The sequence below is a fragment of the Cydia fagiglandana genome, chromosome 5 (genome assembly GCF_963556715.1).
Source record: "Cydia fagiglandana chromosome 5, ilCydFagi1.1, whole genome shotgun sequence".
In the NCBI taxonomy this organism is placed as follows: domain Eukaryota; kingdom Metazoa; phylum Arthropoda; class Insecta; order Lepidoptera; family Tortricidae; genus Cydia; species Cydia fagiglandana.
In genome coordinates, this window is record NC_085936.1 from 13,486,467 (window position 1) to 13,511,977 (window position 25,511).

The 25,511-nt window shown below is 36.7% G+C and overlaps 1 protein-coding gene across 1 annotated transcript in view; it reads left to right on the plus strand.

Moving 5' to 3' along the window:
• LOC134664557 (ubiquinol-cytochrome-c reductase complex assembly factor 1) overlaps window positions 1-25,511 on the plus strand; it is a 460,862-nt gene that overhangs the window by 408,463 nt on the left and 26,888 nt on the right. The gene's annotated exons all lie outside the window — the stretch shown is intronic.

Here is a 25,511-nt window from a genome sequence, read left to right on the forward strand (position 1 = left end):
GTAAAACAACATTTTTTAATCCCTCCTTCCCCTAATCAGTCAGATTTTTTTTTAATTGGCTGGATTCGCCTGGCCCTTAGGGAATCTAATTTTAATCCAAAAAGTATTTTCTGCGGGTATTATAATTTAAGTTTGTTTTTGCTGAGGCTATCTTTGCCGTGGCGAGCCTGAATGAAATATCAAACAGAAATTGCGCCCGTTAAATATTTACATTTTTACATGAACAAATATTTAACGTTCAATCTTTTTGCGCGCCAATCTGGGCCGATAGAGGTGAACACCGGGAAAACCGGCTAAGTGCGTATAATTGACCGAGGGAGCGCAAAGCATTTCGTTTGTTTGGGAAATTGGTCGGTCGTTTTGGTGTCTCCAGGTCGCATTTTTCACACGATTCTTGTGAAATTTTGTCAGAATTTTTACGTTAAAATTAAAAAAAAATTGGCCCCATGGGGGTTCTCGAGGGTTATACCTAACTACAACCACTAATATATTTTATACAATACAAAAAAACTGCCTCGTCTATCGACACTAAATGCTATTCAGTTCAGACCGGTTATCAGCAACTTTTATTATATCGTTTACCTAATCGGGACCGTACTGCACAACCCTTATCTATATCTAATTCCATGTATTGTCATACAGGTCATAATGAGATAAAGCACTGACTATTGCCACCCACTAATGGGTAAACCATCCGGTCCATTAATAGACTAGTATGAACTGAACATATCCGAATCTATTACTAATAAATATTTAGTGATAGCAGTTACTATTTAATGGTCCATTGATGCGTATTTCATTCACTAATTCCTGCTTATTCAGGCATATTTGTAGCAAACCGAGTGTGGCGTATTTCGAATCTCTATGCAAATTAATTTACCTCGGCCGGGCAACACAGCATATGTAAACGTCGGACAATTACACTCGAAACATGTCAAAAGGGACAATCGTTTGTTTATGCGGTGGCCTCTTAGCGGCCTTTGTTCCTATTGGTTTGAGGGTAACAGCTGTGTAATGGGTTATCGCTTGTATAATTTTTGGTCGCGCTGCAATTTGGCCTAAAAATCCTAAAACGTCAAAACTCTAGTGTTCTAAGGCAAAGTATTATATAAGAGATCTATCTTGCAGATTTCCTAGGTCTGTTTCGTACCTGCTTCAAATTGACGAACGCGGGAATACGGCAAGTTTTAAAAGTTTTCGGTTGATACCTACCAGACAAGGAGTTAGTTGTGTAGTTATTTGACGATGCGTGTTGCAGATGACTTTATATAAATACCTACCTATACAATGTATATTTTGGCAATGAACAATGTTTTCAAAGTACATACCATAGCCTACTGAGCCAGCCGGTGGAATATTATCGGCGTATTTTATCAGTTATCAGCTTATGGGTCAAATCCCTTTAAGCCGTAATGAAAAACATAAAGCGCTTTACAGTTTTATAGCTTAAAGAAAAATGCAAGAATTATCGTCTCGGACGAGATTTGAACCCACGTCCCGAAGCTAACAAACAAAAGCTTAGGCAGTTCAACTACACAAATATTTTCATTTCATCATATCCTCTATAATTTTTTATTGGTTTGCGTTACAGTACTTTTACGCTTTATGGATTTGAACTCGCCCGAAGCAGTAAAGGTGGCCACTGACGAGTCTTCCAACAGTCCAAATAGCGTGGCTGCAATCCAAAATCGGTCCGTGAATGTCAAAAACGTACAATGTTTAATATAAGGATGCCGTCCATTTGGATGAATCCAATGTAACGACATCCATTTGGAAGGCTCGTCAATGGCCTGCTTAAGTCTATTATTTTTTCTTAATTTCAAAAAACGTGGTATCGCAACAGACGGCTCTGTAATACAAATATCAAAAAACTTTATTAAACGCAGGAATTCCAATATCATTGAAGCTAGCAATATGTCGATTCAGTGCGCGCACTTGTTGGTATTTTCTTTCCACTGCGAGACCGTGTGTTCGCCCGATATTGCAAATACTCTGCAATTGCAGTATAACCAAGCGTTACTGCAAATTGGAAATATATGAAGGTATCTGCAAATGGAGCTTTTGGAGGATGTACTGGGGTTGTCGGATTTTTAGAAGGACCGACTTTATTGTAGTAATGTGGAACACGACGATATTGAGTTCAGAGTTCAGTTTGTCGTATTATTTCAGCATCATCGTATTAGATACAAACTCAACCATTTTGTATAAAAACTTTAGTGTATTTAAATAGTGCTAAGGCGGGATTTCACAATATACGGCACTGTGCCGCACAAGCTTTTTTGTACTGAAGAGCCCATCAACGTGCACACTAGCGGCACTGCTAAATACTCGTGTTTATTTAAATTTAACGACAGGTATTTAAAAAAGGAGGCTACGTACTGTATTTTGTATTTAAGTACCTTTTGAATACATCAAACTATTTTTTACGTTGCTGATGGACTCTTAATATGCTTGTGCCGCTCTCTGTCGTACACTGGTGGAATCCCGCCTTTATGTTAGATTAATTGCCAAGATGCCAAGGAAAGTATATAACAGCTTGTACCTTTAAAGTGCCTTTGTCAGTTAGCTACACGTGGCTGCGGTTTCGAACCAGTTATAGTATCTCCCAAATTAGACATGTAACCTGTTTGCCAACCTCTTAATCCTGCCGGATTAATGTATAAGTAGTTCCCTCATACCTATCCCGGTAATGGGCAGAAACGTTCACAAACTGCCCGCTACTAATTAAATAAATTCCCCTCGACCTCGTACCGTAAGAGATTAGCCCTATTATACCTATCATACAACTTGCGGAGATTAATTTCGCTGGGCCTACACTAAATCTTTTCACTTGCCATCAGATTAGCGCCCTCTCGGAAATGTATCAGTGTTTTTCTAACATTATCTAGCTCCATAAACAGTCCCGCCCTAAAATAACATTCAAATTGTTTCTACTTTGCATTTAATCTGCGGACCCGGCATAATTTGCTATACGTTACTTAATTATTACTGTACACAAAGCAAAATTTGTGTAAATAGACGGGTCCCAAAGTAAATGTAAGAGTATTTTCACCAAATCAAATACAGTTCAACATTGGTGAACAGAACTTGGCTACAATCAGAGCTTTCATTGTTTAAAAACACTCATTCCAAAATTCCAAAGGTATCTGCAGACCTTTGGAATATCCAACTGAATTATCTAATTAATTTAACAAGAGTACACATACAAAATAATAATACTTAGTTTCAAAACACTTATTACCTAAATTAAATTCCTAGGAGCGGGTCAAACTAATGTAATTAATTTTCCCACAAAGGAAATGTACCTTAATAGATATTTAGAAAAACTGAAACTGTTATTTGCTGAGTCAGTTGGAAAGTCAGAACGCCTGCGGAGATTCAAAGTATCATAAATTCGCTTTGTCTCACTTATGCTAGCCAATCCCGAATGATGTACGAGTTTCACTTTAAAACTGAGTTCGGAATCGATAGGTTACAACAGTATTAAGGCGAGCTATCGGCAGTATTGAAAAACCACTCGAAATCGAGAGCCCTGAACCAATCTGAATATATTTACACGCCAAAAAAACACAAACGATCGCTTCATCGCGTAATCCCTCGAGGCACGGCTTTCTTATTCAAATGTTCAGTCAGCTTTTTTAATGTTTCAACACAGCACATCATCAATCTTTGCGGCGCTCGAACGTGCCCATTACGACCGCCCCTTACAATTATCCAGTCGAATAAAAACGTTTTAAGTGTTAAATTAACGATATCTCTGCAGAGCTTGTCTGACTAAGTGATTAATTCTTACCCTCCTCGATAGTGAGATCTTAAGCACGACCCTTACTTAATATTCTATCTATTATTACAGATTTTTGTTAATGCTAGCAGATTCATTGCTAGGCGAGCTATAGCTAGGCGGTGAATAATTCGGGGTCTGTCTTTTTGAGATGGGGTAGGATGTTGGTCTTAAAAGATTTATTCTGCATTTTTGCTTTGTATTTGACTTATTTAAACATCGTACAACATCGATTTTTTATTTCAATGGGAGTCAGAGCACCTGCGGAACATTTCAAAAATTGAGCTTTTATAAAATTGGGAGCTATATAACAGCTTAAAGAAAATAATAGAGACTTTCATAAAATAGAATAATCACAAAGTGTCTTTATATAGGTATTCATAATTGTAGAATACCATTTGTTATTCCATTAGATCTCATAACCTGAAATTTATGATATCAGTATACTTGCTAGTCGTGGAATGTATTGGAGCCCATACATTCTCTTCTCTTTCCACACTGACTCTAAAAATAGAAGTGGGAAGTTTCGCCTGTTTATCATTAGAATTTGAACCATATTAAACAAATTCCTTCATAATTGTCATATTGATGGATAACATCCTAACATCACCGAATGTCCAGACTTTACCGTACCTTAGGGTACCTACCAAAGTAGGTACGTACGTCGCTTTTTCGGTGTTTTACCTACTATAGTAGATTGGGATTATAATTTTCACCACTGAATGCAGTCAGCTTTCATGTCGTGTTTCAGCAGGAACATTTTCAACAACGTTTTCCATGTCAATGGAGTTAATGTGGATAGGTAATATAATTTTATGGGTGCTGTTTAATCACCCATTCAGCAGGCTGTGTCAGCCGCACGGATATTACCTGGTTATCGTGCCAAATATCGTCAGTTTTAATCCTGTGCTTTTATTATTCACCGTAATGACTGGTCACCTGATATTATTATACATAAAACAAACGCGTATAGTGCAAATTAATTCCTCAAAGTGGCTTTTTTGTAATGAAAATGTTTTACGTTTTCGTATTTCGCTAGAAGTTAAATGGATTGAACGAGTAAACGACAGTAAGTACCTATACTGCATTACACACCCATATCTATTCAGTCACATAGGTATTTATGAAGAAAAAAGGTTGATCGACAGACCGGAACTAGCATACATCATACCCAGAGATGCGAAAAATACTTTATAAAAAGTATTTAAATACAAAATACAAATACTTCCTTGATATAACTATTTCAAATGCAAAATACAAAATAGTTTTTGAAAATGTATTTAAATACAAAATACTAAATAGGTATTTTCAAAATACTTTTTAAAAATACAAATACTTTGCGATAAAAAGTACTCTGAGTAGTGAATGCTTAGTCTGAATTAAAAAGTAGGTATTACTCGGGATTTCCGAGTTGAAAAGACTCTCTTTATTCTTTGAAAGCAATCCTCTATCTTAAGTGCATATTTCTAGTTGTTTGCTCATATGAACCAGTAGGATGTATGGATAATGGTTTTCAACGGCCAACTTTTAAAGCATTAATTTGTAATGTTTTACAGCTAGTATAATGCCCCTCGTTAGTGTGATGAAAACGTCTCGTTTGAGTTTCACCAGGGCAGAAAAGTTTGTTCTCCTCTTGTGCCTTGAAACCCTCACAACACTTAAGATTCCACTTTTTTAACCACTCGCTACGCTTGTGGTCATGTGCGACGTTACTAAACAGTTCCATGTTAAAAGAATGAGAGAGTTTCCAGGATTGTAACATCAGAAGATTGTAACTCCTACCTACATTACCTACTAACTATAAAGTATTTTGAAAATAAAGCTTGAACACGCCAAAACGTGGGCACACATTTTTGCTTATAAATTTTGTAAAGGGTGGTTAAATTTTATTTCTTTACTTAAATTAAAATCGCTATAGTATGAGGAACATATGATACCACAATAGTTGTCAATTGTATGATTCGTTTTCATGATAACGAGCTTTAAACAATAACGGAGCGAAATCACTTTGCACCAATAGCATTGGAAAAGTCGATTAGGCTAAGGAAACTTGTGAAAATGTTAATATATCGAGGATCGATTAGTTTTTGTGTTTTTGAAATGTTGCGGAGACGTCAATGAATGGAAAGACAACCAGAAAGCAGAAAAACACGAGATACAAATGAGAAAAAAAAAGAAACTAGGAACATACAGCGTTCTTACATAAAGACCGAAACCTAATTTTTCTTATGTTACAAAAAACGGACAAATATCTCAAATTTATGTACAAAAAGAGAAGTCAAGTTAGATTAAGAGCTAGCAAGAGCTTATCTGCTCCCAAAATAGTGGTGCTAAATGAAATTTGTATGCAAAATGTAGGATATTAAAACGTTTGATCATTTTTAACGTATTTGAGCGTGTTAGGTGTTAGACGATGGTTCTATAGAAATACATACTTCAAGCAATACACAAAATAAAAAGTTTGACTTCTATGAGTTGCTAATACATTCCCGAAGATTGCAAGATAAAAATAATGCTAAGTATCCCCATTATTTATGGTTGAGCCAGCTACTTGTGATTGCATCAAGCGATGCCGTTAATTGATTCGCATAAGGGACATTGACTATAGAAATATATGCAAGAAACATTTGCGAAAATGACCTAAACCTATTTTAAAGAAGCCACAGCTCACAGTTACTATTTTGGTAGCATTCATCGTGTTATCATTACACTATAACAGTGACGAAAGGGTATTAACATGATGGACATGCTGACAATGCCAAAAGGGTACTTTTGGGGGGATGGTAATAAATGAAGGCGGATGGCAATGGACTGGGCCCATATCAATGAATATTTGAAAAAGACACCTGTTAAAGTTATATTATCAACTTATCCGCAAATAACTCTGGCTTGGACTACTTAAACATACAGTAATCATGTCGTGCAAAGTGCCTGTGTCCTGGTCATCACGAAGTCTGTGACATGTCAAATCCTGAGGCTGAAATGATAGTCTAGTATATTAGCATGATAAACTATAATATTTTCAATTATATTCAATATATATTTCGCTCCATTAGACCTTTATTTTCTATTTATTTGTAATTTTATGTGCCCACGTTTTGGCGTGTTCAAGCTTTAGAAAATAGGTCCCAAAAACTATTTCAAATAAAATACAAAATAGTTTTCTTCAAAAGGTATTTAAATACAAAATACAAAATAGGTATTTTGCATTTTGTATTTGCATTTTAAATACAAGTATTTCAAATAAGTCACATCTCTGATCATACCTATACCTACTCGTAGATAACAATCAACCTCCACTTTACGGTACCCCACGGTAACCCACCAGGAACGGTCAAACGTTTGAACAAGTATTTTAGGCTACTACGTAAATCAAACACCTACCTATGTAGCTACCACCAGTTTGACACTGACATATTCGCTAACGTCTGGGGAACTTACGTCGTGGTAAGGCTACTGTCACAGTAGTCACATTAAACCTGTAAACATTAGTAAATGATTATGGTCCTAAGTGGCGGTAAAATGTGTTTCCAAACATTCTTTTATTCCCTTTGTCCCGCAGTTTAGAAAGCTTATACGCCCATAAAGGTAAAATTATTACCTATTTGACTCGTGAAGCTCGCAAATTGTGACGAATCAATTTCAAAGTAGCATCACGTGTTATTGAATCGTGCATTCCCGGAATAACTCCCGCAATGCAATTGTGAGCACACTCGGCAGTCGTTACGCGCAAACGTTTAAACTTCGACTCGATACGGACAGAAGTTGCCGAGATCGTTGTACGGAATGTTTCTTTTCTGAACACTTTTTCCAATCGTATACGCGAGGCCAGGCGAGAAAAAACTGGAAAAATAGAATAAATCTGCTCTCCGATTTGACATACTTGTCACAGATCGTGAGCTCACGGTTACATTGGTTTAGTAGTTTGAGCATTCGATCCATTCGACCCCGTAGCAGTGAGAACTAACGGCATCTAGTCACTTAGCTACGCAAATATAAACGAGTGTCATTCTTCTTCTTTACTCGCAACGTCGGAGAGAAAAGGATGACAAACGAGATGAAAGAATAATGGAAAGTAAATGAAAACAGCAAAATCACTTTTGTCAACCGCTTTCCTCCTTCATTGTCGGCATTCAGAAATTTTTAAAAAAACTCCGTAAGTACACAACGAGGCAAAGTTATAATAACCTTCTTGCGAATTCACCGCATGAATTTATTCTAGGCGTTTTTTGAAAAGTTTCCTGCGGCATAAGTTCCTACTTATTATAAATGGAGACACGTGCAGCGGGGCCCCTAAGCCATTATTAAAAAGCAATATAATAAACATCACCGGCTCATTGATTTAAGAAAAAGTCTGAAATGGTTTAAAAAGTCTATGATGAATATTATTATTAAAACAAGTTTAAATTCAATTACCTAAACATAAGAGTTTTACTTTTACCGTATTTTTATAATCGTTAGATTTGTTCATAATTAAGTATTTTTTGTTTACCATCATAGCCGAAAAACTTTACCGTTTACTTAGTTAATTTATGTCAGCTTTGTGAATTGACTTAAATCCATATGTACTACATTGACAAGGTATTGTTTAGTTTTGAGCATTATGTGTTTCTCTTTTCCCAGCTAATAACTAGTACAAATTAAGTATACAAATTCTCTTTCAACGTGCTTTATTGTGCCATTTCAAAATTAAATTCTGCGCTCCCGAATTCACAAACGGATAACGCTAAGATATAATTTAAAGCCGGCTCTAAAAAGTGTTTTGGTAGAGGGCATTCCATAACATTAAGGAGAGGATACGAGGGTTCGCACACTTCGCACTACCGCCTCAGGTAAAAACCAAATTGAATTTTCCCCAGCCAAATAGGACGGTATCGCGTAGATAAATCTCGAAGCTGCCTCATCCCGTACCTACGAAAAACAAAGTTTAATAGAAAAAGTAAACGCGAAAACACTGAATGTTGGAAGTTTTAATTTGCGCCAAGATTTCCGACGTTTGGAGAGTTTAGATATCGACTTTTAAATCGTCAATAATGGCCAAGTTTTGTTGTGGTTTAACGCATTCATCGCGAAAGTTTGCTACGAGAGCAATTGTTTCGACAAGCTAAGGGATTTATCTGTCAGTAGGCACGGATAGTACCTACCTAACTAGATATTGTACGATATATTTTATAGTTCAAGAATATAGCTAGGTACCTATAGCTACATAAATATTTTACACATACCTAATACATATGTTATATACTTTAATAATGTTTATATACTTTGTTGTGTTAAAAAACCGATTTCACCAATTAAATCTTTAGCCTATCTTTGACTGGTAACCTTGTTAGCAATTCATTTCGTAATCTTTTTTAATCCTAAGAAAAGAGGTAAGTAAGTATTCAGATTCAGTCCACTGAAGAGCCTACTATATTCATATAAAATGTCTGCTTAATGTCAGCCGTCCCCAGCAACAGATCCACAAGGCAAGACCACTATTAGACATAAATAGGCTTTAACGATATGCCATTACAAATAACATATCTCCACCGCCAGCGTCACACAATAGGAACCGGTAGGAAATCCCTACCAGACCCGGCCATTTAGGCAATTTATATCATGCCACTTGCGAAAGACATAAACCGATATCATGTCTAACGAGGTCGCGGTGTTCTGTAGAATAATTATCTTTATATGGGCCCTTTTAATCGAGTCTGCTCCAAACCGCGCTTTACGGTATTATAAAGTTAATGTAATTTTATAAGGGGTCTTAGGGCGTGCGTTTAATTTGAGCAGTGCGGTGGCTGCGACCGCGAGCACAAGACTGTTGTTGCTATGGATCAACGGGGTCTAGCCTCGAGTGAACCTGTATATGATGAACGCCAACAGATTCGGTCAAAAAATTACCTAAGTAATTACCGTATTTAGGTACTCTTTTGGTACGAGCATGAATTAATTACTTGTATATCCGATCGTAAGATCAGGCAGATCGTAATGTTCCTGTGTATTGTTTTGAGGATAGTCACATTGAACCATTATATAGGTAAGATAGGTTCGTTAGGTTGCTTCAGATGCCTGAAGGGCAAACTGCCCAGAAATAAGAGCCCCGCTAGCGGGGCTTCGTCGACTCAGGGAACGAGTCAAAGATTTTCACATTTCACGATATGCCTGAGCTTACGATCGGCCGCCGACATATACACGGATTTACTTAACTCTCTTATTTACTGACACTCTTTAATAAACACACTTTTAGTCATAAACGACACGACCTTATCGCCCATCCAAGCCTTGGTGTAAAATTCCACAAATCAGACTAGCTACTTACATCCAAACCAAACGTCGATCCTAAATATGTTTATCTGAAAACAACGTGAAAGTTAATTATGTCTGAATGTTTGTAACTCAATTACCTACGCAAAACGGCCGAAAATCACCAATGTCAAATGTACCTATCGGCGAGTAGTAGTAGTAGTAACTTTATATTGCATTTTCTATTATGCGTAATTTAGAGGGTCAGCAATATCACCTCTGACGCGAAATAGGCTTAATAAGCTTACAATAATAGCACAGGCTGCCTGCTTATACTGTACGGTTGGCCAACTAAAATTATGAGCGCGTACTTCGTCAAAGCTAATTTGACAAATGACGTTCACCGAGGCGTAGTTCTTATTTCAAAATGGATTGCATATAGTTGGACCAAGAAAAGTCTACAGCGATTTTGATAGCCCTGCGTGTAGGGATTGCAATCCGGTCCGGCGGATCCGGTAATCCGGCCGGATCCGGCACATTTTTCATGATACCGGATCCGGCAAAATTCACCGGATCCGGTCCCGGATCCGGTAAAGTGAATCAAAGCGCTAAAATGTAAAATAACAGCTTAAAACACTGCTAAAATTTAAAAGTTCTCGCCAGTATTCGAATTTTCTCGCTCGCAAACAGCAACACAACAACTTGTTTGTTAGTTGACGCCAGTCTTCTAGCCGACGAAATATGTGTCGTGAGATTTCCGTGCACCGTAAGTACTGGATTGGTTTATATTCAATTTATTGTGTTGTTACATTGTAATTTAATGTACATGTTCTTTCGTTTTATTTTGTACAGACCATTTTAGCCCACTTATAATAAGTGTTACCTGCATTTAAAATATAATGAATAAATATTTATAAAATTAAATAGAGAAATATATGTTGACTTTTGACGACCGGTCTGACCTAGCCAGTGGGTAGTGATCCTGCCTGTGGAGCCGCGATCCTGGGTTTTCGAATCCCGGTAAGAACATGTATTTCTGTGATGAGCACAGACATTTGTTCCTGAGTCATCGTTGCTTTCTATGTATTTAATTTTAAGTATTTGTATATTATATTATATCGTTGTCTGAGTACCAACAACACAAGCTTTCTTGAGCTTACCGTGGGGCTTAGTCAATTTGTGTAAAAATGTCCTATAATATTTATTATTCTCTTTATTTATTTTTCTTCTTAATTTAGGTTAATTATAATATGAATATAAAAGTAAAATATAAAAACACTTACAAAACAATAAAAAAAAGTTATAAACACATTATAAAAAACCTAACCTAGGGTGCCGCCGGCAGCGGGGCAGGATATTTATTTATTATTATGTTATTTTGTTCTCTTTATTTATTTTTCTTTTTCTTTTTTTTATTTTGTTATTATTATGCTACTAAATGTACTTGTACAGGTATACACGTTTATTGATTTTGTTTGCTAAAACTAAAATGGTTGAATTGAGAGCACCTTTTTGTTGGAAATGTGGGTTGGGCTATAGATATTTTAAGAGAAAAAGAAGATTTTATTTGTGGTTAAGTAATGAAAACGTTGATTTTTGAAACTTAAAACAGCCGTCATCGAATTAAACTGTTGTGAGACATACTAACATTGAATAATTTACGGTTTAGACTCACTTGTTTTTAGTCACTCGCGCGACATGTTTCGGAGAGCCTAGGTCTCCTGTTAAGACACCCGTTTTATTAATCCATTAAAAAATATCCTTAACTTCGCATATAACGCTAAAAACATGATAAAATACGTGACTTGATGAATTTTTTATCCGCAATACCAATCCGGCCGGATCCGCCGGATTGAGGCCAAAATCCGGCCGGATCCGGCCGAATTCAAAACCAGTCCGGATTGCAATCCCTACCTGCGTGCACTTGCACTGCGTGGGCTATCAAAATCGCTGCAAATTTTTCTTGGTCTAACTCTAACAACTTGTAACTATATTAGCGGAAGTATTTTTCCGATTCCTTTGATTAGACAGAGACTTTCGCTAATATTATTAGTTACAAGTTGTTAGGCAATCGGACCCCGGAGGAGGAGAGTTGTCTAATGAAAAAGTCATGGATTTTGCGGTAAGGCAAATCGAGGCCGAAGTCATTTTATGTTTCATTTTCTATCTGCATTCTGTATGCTACACCTAATCAAAGCAATTAATTCACACAGCATTGTGTTTTCTACTTACCTAATATGCTTCAGACTTGTGTGAACAAATGATGAGCCAATGTGCACATTTTTGCACCTTGATTTCAACTTTCGACCTCCATTTCGTTTAAGGAACGTCACATATTTATCTTTACTATTTCATTACTAGTGAATCTCTAATTCATTTCCCGAATCGCGCCGATAGGCAATGATGAGACGTTCCTGGATTTACACGTCCGCACACGTGTCATCTTATATTACATGCAGGCAGGCCGTATCTATAAAAAAAAGTTCCTTTATTCTTTATTTTACGGAAAAGACAGCACAGTTATCTACTAAGCAACAATGTATTTGTGTCAATGACGCGGAACTTAACGATGCCTAGTTATCCTTTGTCCCTGATGGGATACTTAGGTACTGGTACGTTCGCGGGATATCCAGGACAACGCGCTATATAAGTTTTATGCGCAAATATGAAACTCCTCCGTTTACTTTTGACGTTGCTCCGACGCGAATAAAAACCATTTTACTCCGCGTAGTCCCTGGGAAGTTTTAACGACAATGAATAGTGCTTATTCTCGAGAGTAAATTTTTAACACGTTGCAACTTTAAAAGTTGTTGGTTTACGAGTTAAGGATGATTCACACTGCACCGTTCTGAACTTGGTGTTAATACTTAGTGGGAGCTAAATAAGATAGCCGGCCTAGCCAAAGCGACAATATTTGTGTATATCTGTTATCACTCTTCCATATTCACACACACACACACACACACACACAGTGACAGTTGTGTTTCGATCGCTACGGAGTGTAAGCGATTGGCATGTTGGCTACCCGGCTCAATAGTATAGTGAACAATAAATGCTATAGGTCCATATATATATATATATACCTACCTATAACATAAGATACGATTTCATATGAAAGCCCCCGAAAACTAGACACGATCCGGTCGATCCGGTTACGGATGGCATAAATAGATTGAACTACAAAGTTGGTTTTATTTTTTATTTAGGTCGTTTATAACCTTTGATTATTTTATTTTTCGTTAAAATTGTATTTCATATGTATATCAGGAGACTGCGATAACAGAAGCTTGCATAGAAGCACGAAAGTTCTGAGTCAGCTCGTTAAGGTGTAGTGTAGCGTGCACGATCCTTTAAAAGTTGAATTCTACTCAGCAAAGTTTGTACATCGAGCTCCACATTACGCGAGTGTAAATATTATAATGCTTGTATAGCCTGACGCATTCCGTTTGCGAACTTGTTCAAACGTAAAGAATCCGTCACGCATGAATCTTGCTCCGTCGCCATCTTTTCAACGCCATTTTGGAGAATGTTTTGCGATAAAATTACACGAGGTCTACTATTTTAATCATCTAAATTAGCATTTTAATGATATTTATTAGACATAGCTAAGTATATAAAATAGGACTGATGTAGGTCACTACCCTTTTTGGCGAACTTTTCACCGATTTGACATTAGAAGTTTGAATTATTATATAAATAACTAATATTTTGACGATTTTTTAAAGCTTTTCAAACCAATAAATTTCCACAAAGGCTACAGTGCCGTAATGTTTTGTTTTTTTATTACTCGCCGCTACTTTAAATGTAAAAGATACCTTGTCTAGTCGCTTTGCTTTTGCGCTTTAACTCCAGTTTCAATAAAAATCCTAGCTAACGATGAACACACCGAAGCAAAGTCGAGCTTTCCTTATGGAAGTAAGCTAACTGTGCGTCCCCTTTTTACATAAATAAAGTTGAAATCGGGTTTGCATAAATTGATGAAAATGTGTTAAACGTGATGAAATTATTCGATTTCTATTCTCAGTCCCTTAAATAAGATTTTTTTTTAATAACAAGAAGGAGCTATATAAGTATGCGTGTGGTTTATTCTCGAAAAATATCTGCCTGTACTATTAAGTAGCAAAAGTTATTTACTTACCTATTTTACTGCATAAATTACACATGCCTAGTTGCCTACTCATACTCTACGTTTTTTAACTCATTCATTCATTTAACGCTTTCATGTGTGTACCCTAGAGCAGCATTCGATCTTAATCTTCATTTGCTATTAATGTGATTCTACTTATAGTTCATCTCGTTTCCACTAATTATGTAAGTTGAGGCAAGATTTATTAAATATATCACAATTATCAAGAAATAGCCGCCTCAAGAAATAGCTAAGCAATCTTATGGTTTTCTTTATCGACCGAACCGAACCTTGTAGTAGGTTACCTCATCCCTCCATAGATTTAGTTTACATATATGGGTTGTCCCATAAACTCACTATAATACGAAGAGGCCTGCTTATAGGGGACCTCATAAGTTATCGACTCAACCCCACGCATGTTCCTAATATATGTAGGTACCTAGATTTTAAGAATAACTTACAATTACCAAAAGTGCAAACGTGTTGGTGGTTCGAGACCTCGGCATATTTCTAGTGCAATATCAGGGCATTATCGTAGAATAATTAAAGTTTAGACTTATTCCAGAGGTTTAATAAGCCAAAAGAGATGCTAAGTATTTTTATATAATTTTAAGAATAGCTGTCAATTACCACGCAAAATCTATAACATCGTCATCATCCTATGTCCTGACCGGTTTCGGCCACGGCGACTGGGGTTGTACTAGTTATTGAGAGCGACGATTGTGGGTGTAGGTATGTACGATTGACAACGCCTTGGTGGCCCGAGGCCTCGGCGTATTCCTAGCGACATATCTGGGGCATTGTCGTAGAATAATTAAAAAGTTTAGACTCATTCCGGCGGTGTGAAGAGGTCGAAGCTGGCGGCCGCAGCTGTCAGAAAGTTGTGCATTAACTTTTCATTTACAAGTTGGAACGAACCTCGCAAGCTATGGCGAACTTCGGTGTTTTCCACCTACTTGCTTTCGTAGGATATATCGAGCAGGATGTGTTATTATTTAGGTATGTTAGTACTTCTATCAATCTTGCAGCTATTAAGTACAGTAGGTATACAGGGTGGCTACACTTAACGATTACATGTTAAGAGTAGCCAGGCGATAATTCCGTAAATATAACAGATATAAGAAAACTTCAAATTGATATCGAAAGTGCGTTACCCAATGAGTAAAATTACATTAATAACTTTTTTTAATAAAAGCAGAAATATCCCAAACATTAACTTAAAACCCTCTATATAGAGAGAAAAAAATGAAATATAGACCTACTTTCGACCACCAGCTCACGGTTCTCTTATTTATCGCCGAAAATGGTATGGCCGATTATCACTTCCCAACTCACGTTTGGCGGAATTTTATTTCGCCGAATTTTCATTTCCCAAATTATCAAATGTTTTTTTTTTATTTGCTAACTGCACCCTTACCAATTTTAAAAAAGTTATTAATGTAATTTTACTCATTGGGTAACGCACTTTTGATATCAATTTTAAGTTTTCTGATATCTGTTATATTTACGGAATTATCGCCTGGCTACACTTAACGATTACACCTGTACACCTACTGTACTTCATATAAATATAAATTATTAATAATTAATATATATGAATAATTTCGTTAGTACTTCATAAAGCCCTTATTGGCATATCTTCAATATAATAAGATCCTCAATATCGCAAGTTCAATGTTAACAAAATATTTAATCAAATTAATAAGTTATCAGTTACGAAGTAATACCGCAAGATTTAACAAAGACAATATTATTATTAATCTAGGATACCGTTCGCTGCGGCGTGCGACATCTTCCCAGACGCCTTAATATTGTTTTAATAACTTCATTTAACTTTCGTAAATTAATTTTCGTTTGATCATTTCATTGGGAGATGAGTTATAATTGAAGGGGCGTCGCAATCGCTCGGGATCCACAAACGGAATAATGTCAAATCAATTAAAAGTTGAATTCGGGCATCGCGCCAGGGCCGAAGGCCGAAGTTGATTCATTAGTGCGACGCGCGGCGTAGACTGCTTCTGTATTCCTGCTCCGAACACTTCCCGAGCAGTTTACTCAATAATAACCTTTATAATTGGGGTCTCTGCCAAGTTTTTGGCTGGTCCAGAGTAACTTGATCTCGAGATCCATAATAGCTCTGCTTATTTTTAACAAAATAATCCAAGACCTGGTTCCCTCAGAATAGATTTCCCTTCCTACTACCTATGGATCAGTCTCAATACTTCACATTATTCATGATTGCCCAGTATTTACTTGACTTTGGTATCGATTCGAATATTCTTTAAATAACATAGCATCCAAGAATACTGCGCTCCATCGCTCTCTGGCAAACCTTGAGGGAAAGCTTTTGAGCATTAGTCAAAGACCAAGTCTGAGCGCCGTAGGTGAGGATCGGAAGAATACACATATCCATGAGTTTGCGTTTCAGCGATATAGAAAGGTCTCCCTTCATGTATTCTTTCATGGACCAATAGCTCTTCCAGGCATTTTCGGAATTGACTGACATAATCAGAAATTCCATCTTGCGCTCCAAAACCAAAGTAGCCGACGTAGCCCTGACAGCCGCCAAGCTTAAATGGGACTGGGCCGGACACATCTGCCGTATGCCAAACGACTTGTGGGCCAAGAAAACTACCGAGTGGACACCAAACATAGTGCGGCGTCACGGCAGACCTAGAAGGAGGTGGCGGCACGATCTCGACGTCTTTCGGAAAGATTGGCCTAATATTGCCATAGAACGAGACACGCGTGGAAGAAAGAGAGGGAGGCCTTTGCCCAGCAGTGGGACACAACAGGCTAACAAAAAAAAACATAGCATCCATAACCTAGATGCGTAATCTACAGCAATTTTATTTAGCCGGGTAGGCTTTTTGCAACAAAGTCCGTGACAGCCGAAATCTATTTCGACTCGCCCGAGCCCGAGGAACAACACGAAGCACCGACGCGACGCCACGCGCCACTTGTCTACGCAAAGCCTGCATTAGTCTCTGTTTATAGCGCAGTGTAGTGTATGCCATTCACCAATTAGAATCAATTATTTCCATACTCGAGTTCTACTTGGGTTTCAAGCGCTTTCATTTTTATGGTCGCATGGGCCGTCACTTACCAAGGAGTTTCTCGGTACTCGTGTACGAAATATGAATGATGTGTAAGAGTATTTGCTTTATGGTGAAAGAAAACATAATAAATCTTCGTAGAAATTCAAAGATGTGTGTAAATTCCCCAATTCGCATTAAGCTGTTCTAGCTATATGTAATGTACATTAAGGATATACGACGATCATGATGATTGGAAGTGGTTTCCTTGAGATAAGTACGAATTAACATTTTGGATTGTTAAGGATTTCTACACTCTAAACGTAGCACTTATGGAATAAAGGTCGGTTATGCAAATATGCATATAAATGCGATCTGGAAGCAAATTCACAGCACATCTTACCCGTTTCGCTGTACACGGTTTAGTTTGGCTTACTGAAACGGTCACATTAGTTTCGTAGCTTAGCGGTGACCACGATCACAATTTAACCTTTTGAACGCCACAGACGGCAATTGACGTCAACTCAAAATCGTGACAACGACGCCAAAGACGGCATTTGACGTCAATCGTTTTTTGATGAAAATCTACTGAAAAACACCCTACTTTTAGGTTAGCATTATTTATTCACAAAACTAAATTGTACCCCCGTGGCGTCAGTGGCACGGCAAATGGATGCGCCGTTTGTCGTTCAAATGGTTAAACTTTGAGTATCGGTGCCGAAACCCGGGGTATTTAATTATTTTACCTTTATAAGGTTAAAACGAGTATTCTTTAGGCTACTTATTCTTAAATTATTTAAGTATTTAAAATTAATAAAAATAAAAACAGTTTATGTAAAGCCTACCTTGCGTTCGCTCAATGATAAAGCATCACTCAATATTTTGTGGACCCGCTTAAATGTAATAAAAATTAAATATATATGACTTTAATTTGACGAAATTGCATAACACTCAAACAATTACGCAAACACTGGAACGAGTATTAAACCGATTATAACAAACATTATATTACAACGTGAATAAATATAATTAATCGTTTTAATTGAATTAATGAGCATCTAGGTACTTAATAGTTCTCAGTACAAGTTCCATTAACTCCATAACTTCCATTAACTGGGTAGGTACCTATTTACCACTTGCACTCGAAACAATACAAAATTTATGAAATCCTATAAGCATTATAATTGTTTAAAACAGAATATTGACGAGAATGATGTATTAAACTCTCGTGGTTTACAACGTCATGCCGTTAATTATTACTGACGTTTTAACGCTGGTTGGTTTTCATAGTAGGAAAATAACATTTATATCGAAAATAACCACAACCTATTTAATAAAATAAACCACTGTATGCTACCGATAAGACCTCCTGTTCGTTCATTCAGATTCAATAGTAGCGGATAAAACAACGCGCCAAAGGTATATCTAAGTACCACCTCTTCTAATATTTTTACAAATAGAAATATAAGTATTATCTGTACAGGCCACGTAACAAAGTATCCTTCACAATTGTTTCACTTAAGTATAGTAGATAGTCTCTTATTGTACCTAAATATATATAATTATTATGTGAGAACGTTGCATAGGTACTATTGACGCGTAGTCCCATTTGCTACTATTGACTCGGGCTATAGGTACCTAATACCTATACTCGGTTTCCTGAAGTTATGTTTGTAATAGTTTCCTTTTCTGGTACACCTCATACTCAAAAAAACATATTAACTAAGAACTTGATTTGGTTTAGAGGTTGTTACAAAAAGTTTCTACATAAACCAATAAGTATGTAAACTTGACCATTTTCCGCATGCATTCAGCAGAAACAGTAACCAATATCGCTCGTCAAAAAATGAAGTCATAAAATGGAAATACTTTTTAGTTTTTTTCCTTGCCAATACTTGAAAATGCAATACTTATTGATAGAAGCTTGCAATAGGTTGATATGTTGCGAGAGGAGATGAGCTCAATAACATTACCATAGGTCTCCACAACTGCCCGTCTACGTACAATATTACGTACGTCTATGCACAGAAAACGTAATTTTCAGGAATATGACATCCTCGAGTGCGTGAGACGGCGGCCTGATTCGAACTTTAAGATACCTCAATATTGCTAAAGATACGACATGGATCGGATAAGACAGTGTCAAAAGTGACGTTTTTGTTTGAAGCAAATATTTTGAAGTTTGAATCAGCCCAAGAAGCTTACGTATCGGAACTTAATCAAATTAATTGAGTATTAGAATGATTAGAAACGTTGGTTGCTCACAATATTGTGAAACGTCGGCGGTAGATAGGTTAGCGGTTTCAAGCGTAGTACTACGTGTATGTGTTTTACTCCTATTTAATAGTTTTACGGAACTATTACTACGTACATGCGGTAGGTACTACATAATTTATATGCGCCTTGGTCATCTTCTTTGTCCATAAGACGATGATCTCATCAACAGGACGTAGATCCAGTAGGTACAAGGTAAAGTACCATGGTGCGAGAAAAATGTAAAACTACAACCAAATTTGTAGAGGTACGACACCGACACGCTGATATTCAGATTAAATTCAAGTTAAACATTATTAGAATTTTGTGAACTATTATTTTCGGCCTATGATAATGATTTGTATTAAATACTTATATCTCAAGTTTTAATAACTCATTAAGAGTCACACTTACTCGCGCCCGCAGCCAAAAAGTCGCTTTCATAAAATCGAAATAAGTACCTTGAGTTTTGAGATGAGAGAATAATGAAATGAGCGTAAGCGATAGATTCGTGTCTAACTTCTGCTTAATTGACTCAATTCATTGGAGCGATGCATCGATATTTAGGTACCCATTTTTGGGGTTCATAGTCAGATTTCTACCCAATAGCATTGCATGTGTATCGCTAAAGGGATAACACCCCTCGATATAGTAAAACTTCCATGGATCAGCGAAAGTAATTCGCTTTGCATTCGTTTCTGTGACTCCAGTTCGATTGTTAGACACTAAGAAAGTTCACCAACTACATTTATTCTCGCGCTGAGTCAGCGAAAGATTTGCAATTTAAAATATATTGAGAATATTGAGATATCTGAATGTTTATGTACCTAAGAAGCAATAAAGTGCAGTTTGAGTTTAAGTGCCCTGGTAATATTTTAGTGGCATTGCTTTAGGTACTTTAGAAACGTAATATACTTATACATAAATATATTTTTCCTCGTTTAAACAGTGCGTAGGCAACCGATTCGCCTCCGATTTTTTCTGTCAATATAAACATACATATGTAGGTACTTGTAGGCACACAATGTATAGTACTACGGCATATCAGTATTTTAGGTACGGTAGGTATGTACATAGGGTTTACAAATTAAAACGATATTAACCGAATCAATCATGCTCAGCATAAATAACAACGGGCTGAAGAAGCGAATGAAATAAACCGATTAATTTTTAAATCATCATTTTCATGGCTAAAATATGAATTTTTCGACCGCATTTCACGGAGTTAGCAACACTTCGCGGTAATCTACCTTTTCGGGGATTACCGTATAATCGACGCCGGAAAAATATTCCGCTCTGTATCGGCGCCACCGGTTAATTACTCTTGAATATTTATTGGTCGTTTGAATAAATCGCTCCCGGCGTAAGCCTTTCCCCTTTACGTATATTATACTCGTTTTTACAATACTAATTTCTTTGTCCCTTACCTTGTGGGTAACAATTGTTTGATAACGCTAACTTAATTCCGTTCCTTTAAGCTCAAAGCCTTTGAAAGTAAAATGGGGCTTTGAAGAAAATATTTTATGCGCCGACCTTAAATGTGTATTTTCTGTCTGACTTTCAGATCTAATACGGGTCAACCGATACTAGCACTACTTAGGTCTAGGTGTATCGATCTGTCTATCTTTTAAATAAAGAGTTAAATAGGTACCTACTTACTTAATACCTGCCCTACGAGTTTTTGTCAAGGTGCTACGACAGATTTAACGCTACGTCTAGTGGGAATCTTATGGGTATTGTTTTATCATAGATAGCCAACGTAAAATTATTTTGCAAAAAAATAAACCTGATATTCTTATTTCTTACCCAAAAAAGGCTTGGTTTTAATATCTTATTTTCATCTCTATTTAAACTAAAAGTGTCGCCCCTTTAATATGAACATCTTTAACGTGAATCCTACAGACTGCAGCAAATAAAAAACATTTAGTTAAAAGCTGCTCTTCAGACATCTAGGAATCTTTTAAAGTCGACGCTGGCAGGTATTTACAGTTGGTTTCGCTGCGAAGAATTTTCATTTCCGACGCCGTAGGTACTCGTGAGTTCTTTGAACATAAATAAATTAACTTAATCTGTCAGAGACAGTCTTATCTTACATGTTTGGACCGAACTGAACTTGAGACGATAAAAAAACCCACTAACCTCGGCTACACACGTTAACTATAAATCGTAGCGATTAATCTGTGCAGTCCGATTTGCGCAGTTTTATCTACCGTGTGTATGACAAATCGTTGTCGATTATCGTAACGATTTATCATACACACGGTAGATAAAACTGCGCAAATCGGACTGCACAGTTTAATCGCTACGATTTATAGTTACGTGTGTAGCCGGCATAACAGTTATTATGTAGCTACCATATCTATTATGCCACGTCGGTGGCAAACAAGCATTCGTCCCGCCTGATGGTAAACAGAGGCTCAATAATGGTAATTACTGTAATATTGACCATACCGCAGTCAAACTGCCAAATTTTTAAATACACCAAAGGCAATTGTAAAAGTAGTTCGTATGTCATTAATTTATTGCCACTACAAAATTAGCGACATGGTATCGTCACCTATTGTATTTTTTTGCCAAACTGGATTCCTTACGCCTTCATTCAGTCGATTGAGAGAATACATTTTAAAGCAGAGATAGAGGTAGGTTGAAAAAAGGCATACAAATATTTTAACTAGCGAATGAAAAAAAAAACAATTTTAACTCATTTAAACCATCAGTGCGGCACCGCACCAATTGGACGCAATATCATACCGACACCGACGACGCAGCTATACCTGTGTCCAATCTCGTAACCTACATTGCGAAGGCTATATCTGGTTACTGATTACGTACCTAATTACACATGCGTGTAACCAGGTGTACTCGTAACCTATCGCAAGATCAAATCATACAAGGAGTAGAAGAATGCTCTCAGTAGAGACACAACATTTTGGGAGTTAAATGGCTGACCGAACAAAGCAATGCATCTTTATTAAATTTCAAACTGATCAAGTGATCACCCAGCGAACGATACAAACGCGCGCTCACTTGAGTGAAACGTTTGATCTATTGCATCTATTGCTTCGCTCGATCATTCCAATTGGGGCCCAGGGGACGGCTCCGATATGAGCGTACGATACGGGAGGCACGGAAGGCAATATCAGAAATGTATGCACTTGGCCACGAATAAGCGGTTTCGACTTATGTAACAGTAGCGAATATTTAGAGGCAGAGTTGATGTAAGAATTGCACAAATCAATCAATTTACTAGTGCCATTTTCCGTAGAATCTTCGGAAAATTGGAATGAAGTGTGATATAAAAGTTAAATGCATAGTTGATATGTTAAATTATACATACAAGTTTGTACCTACTAGTACCACTCACCTGTGGACGAAAAAGACACCACAAATGACTAGTCAGATGATTATTGATTAATCATCTGACTTTTCTCTGCATGATAAATTCTTATCCGTAATTTGATAAGAATCGGAAGTTTCATGAGAAAATTACATTCTTTTTGCAAGTCTAGATTTTTTCCTTGCCTTTCATTAACTCACCAACGAACCGGTACTGACATCAACGAGATTTCAAAATACATACTGTATCCGCTATCCATATACACCGTGTTTTTATTGAATTCCGTTAACTTCAGGGTATGGTTAAGTACGTCTAAGAGAACTAAATGGCATAGTTAATTTAAAAAAAAAATTTTTTTTTCTTGCTTTATTTTGAAAATAAATTAAGGTTTAAAAAGTAATTAAATGTAGCATATAGCGTTGTTGTAACACGGGCATTACATTTAACTCAACCAAATAATTGAAATCTGTGACATATCAATGTCATTTCGAACATCGGGCGACCGAGATTGTATTTAAGTTTAGTAGCAAATGCATGAACTCATTCTAAACACTAATCAATATATAAACCGGCCCTAAGGCAAGTGTACACGCTTATAGAGGCCTTAAAGGAAAAAAATAAATTATCGATTATCTCCGAAATGGAGTTAATTAGAATATATTTTAAATTATGACTATAATTAGTAGGTAGTAGTATCATCAGTTATGTTTTACTTATTTTCTCTTCGCAAAACGCTTTTGTACCTTTTAATGTTTACATTATGAACCTCCAGGTCTGTTCTTATATCTTTTTGTAAGTTATATCTATATTTTTATGTATGACTGTATGTGTTCTGAACAATAAATAAAAAAAATATCGGTGTCTTTGAGAAAGTTACTAGATTTAAGCTCAGGAATGCACCCCTGAAATTAACGGAAATAAAAAAAACACGGTGTATTTATATAGTTACAGATATTTACGTATTTAGTGATATTTATCATATTGCTTAAAAAAATCAATTTTTTAAACATGCAGATACGTCTGCGAGCGATATTCCAAATTTTATATTAAAGGAAAAAATGGAAAAATTACGCTTCCGGCAGGACATGAACCCGCAACCTCCGCAATCCGTGCCCTGCCGGAAGCGTAATTTTTCTATTTTTTCCTTTAATATAAAAATTTGCTTAACAAGTTTGTCCGTCAATAAATCAATCTTGATGTCTAAAATTACCCGCGTGCAGATGAGCAAATGTCCTTAGAACAACTTACTTAAATATATACACAGGTATACCGGGTGTGGCCTGTAATATGAGCAAAAAATTAAACTGTAGGCTGTACTCCTCATACTGACTAACATTTGTTCAGCGACTTTTAAAAATAACTTGTGGTTTGATTTTTAATACACTTTAAAGTTTATTCTAAGACGCAATGTATTGCGAATTTTGTTTTGTTTAAGGAGTGACAAGCAACGTCAATCACAATGATATGGCGCGGCGATGGCGTCCATTGAACATAATATTTATTTTGTATGAAAAATAGGGAGTCTAAATAATTCATAATTTTTAAAAGTTGTAGAACAAAAGTGTCACCGTTTGAGGAGTACAATCTATGTTTTAATTATTTGCTCATGTTACAGGCCACACCCGGTATAGGTACTTATTGACAAATACTTTGTCATAAGTATATTATATCACATAGGTACCTAAATAATTATGTCTGCCATTCTTTTAAAAATACAATTACAATCGAAATTTGGACTATAATGGAATAAAAAACCGGGCAAGTGCGAGTCGGGCTTGCGCACGAAGGGTTCCGTACCATAATTTATTTATTTATTTACATAAGGAGATCCAACAGCTAACTAAATGACAATGGAATCATAAATAGATATATAGAGCCAATTACAGGAACTCGCAAATAGATATGTAGTAAAAACATATACTTAAGTAACACGCATCACACACACACACACACACACACACACACACACACACACATCGCACACATGAAAGAGATAAGACTCAAACCAAAACTAACAACATTCGCTTACATAATCAAAGCCTACTACCGGTGACAGGACACCAATTAAATAGTGTAAAAACAAAGAAAAAAAAACTGAAAAACTAAGAACAAAATAAAGTGTTATGTTATAACTTAGATAATGCAAAAAAGGCAAGAAAAAAAACGGTCACCCATCCAAGTACTGACCCCGCCCGACGTTGCTTAACTTCGGTCAAAAATCACGTTTATTGTATGGGAGCCCCACTTAAATCTTTATTTTATTCTGTTTTTAGTATTTGTTGTTATAGCGGCAACAGAAATACATCATCTGTGAAAATTTCAACTGTCTAGCTATCACGGTTCGTGAGATACAGCCTGGTGACAGACGGACGGACGGACGGACAGCAGAGTCTTAGTAATAGGGTCCCGTTTTACCCTTTGGGTACGGAACCCTAAAACGGTGTAAAAGAAGCCACGTTGTCAACTTATTTTTGAATGGATTATAATTTCTAATTTAATGTCGTCCTCTTTTTTTCTGATGGTGAAAACAGGACTAGGTACCTAAAGCACGGGCCTGGCTTAGAGCCCTCCCATAACTACAGCAAGCTTGGTTTGGATACAAATCGCATCATAAGTTAAACATCAACACTGCACTGACATTTGCACACGAAACCTCGCGTGTATCCGCCTGACGGGAGCTCAAAAGATTCACGACCGCCGAGCGCACTTACCGTGGTTATAACAAAAGCCTTACGTGCAGGGAAAACT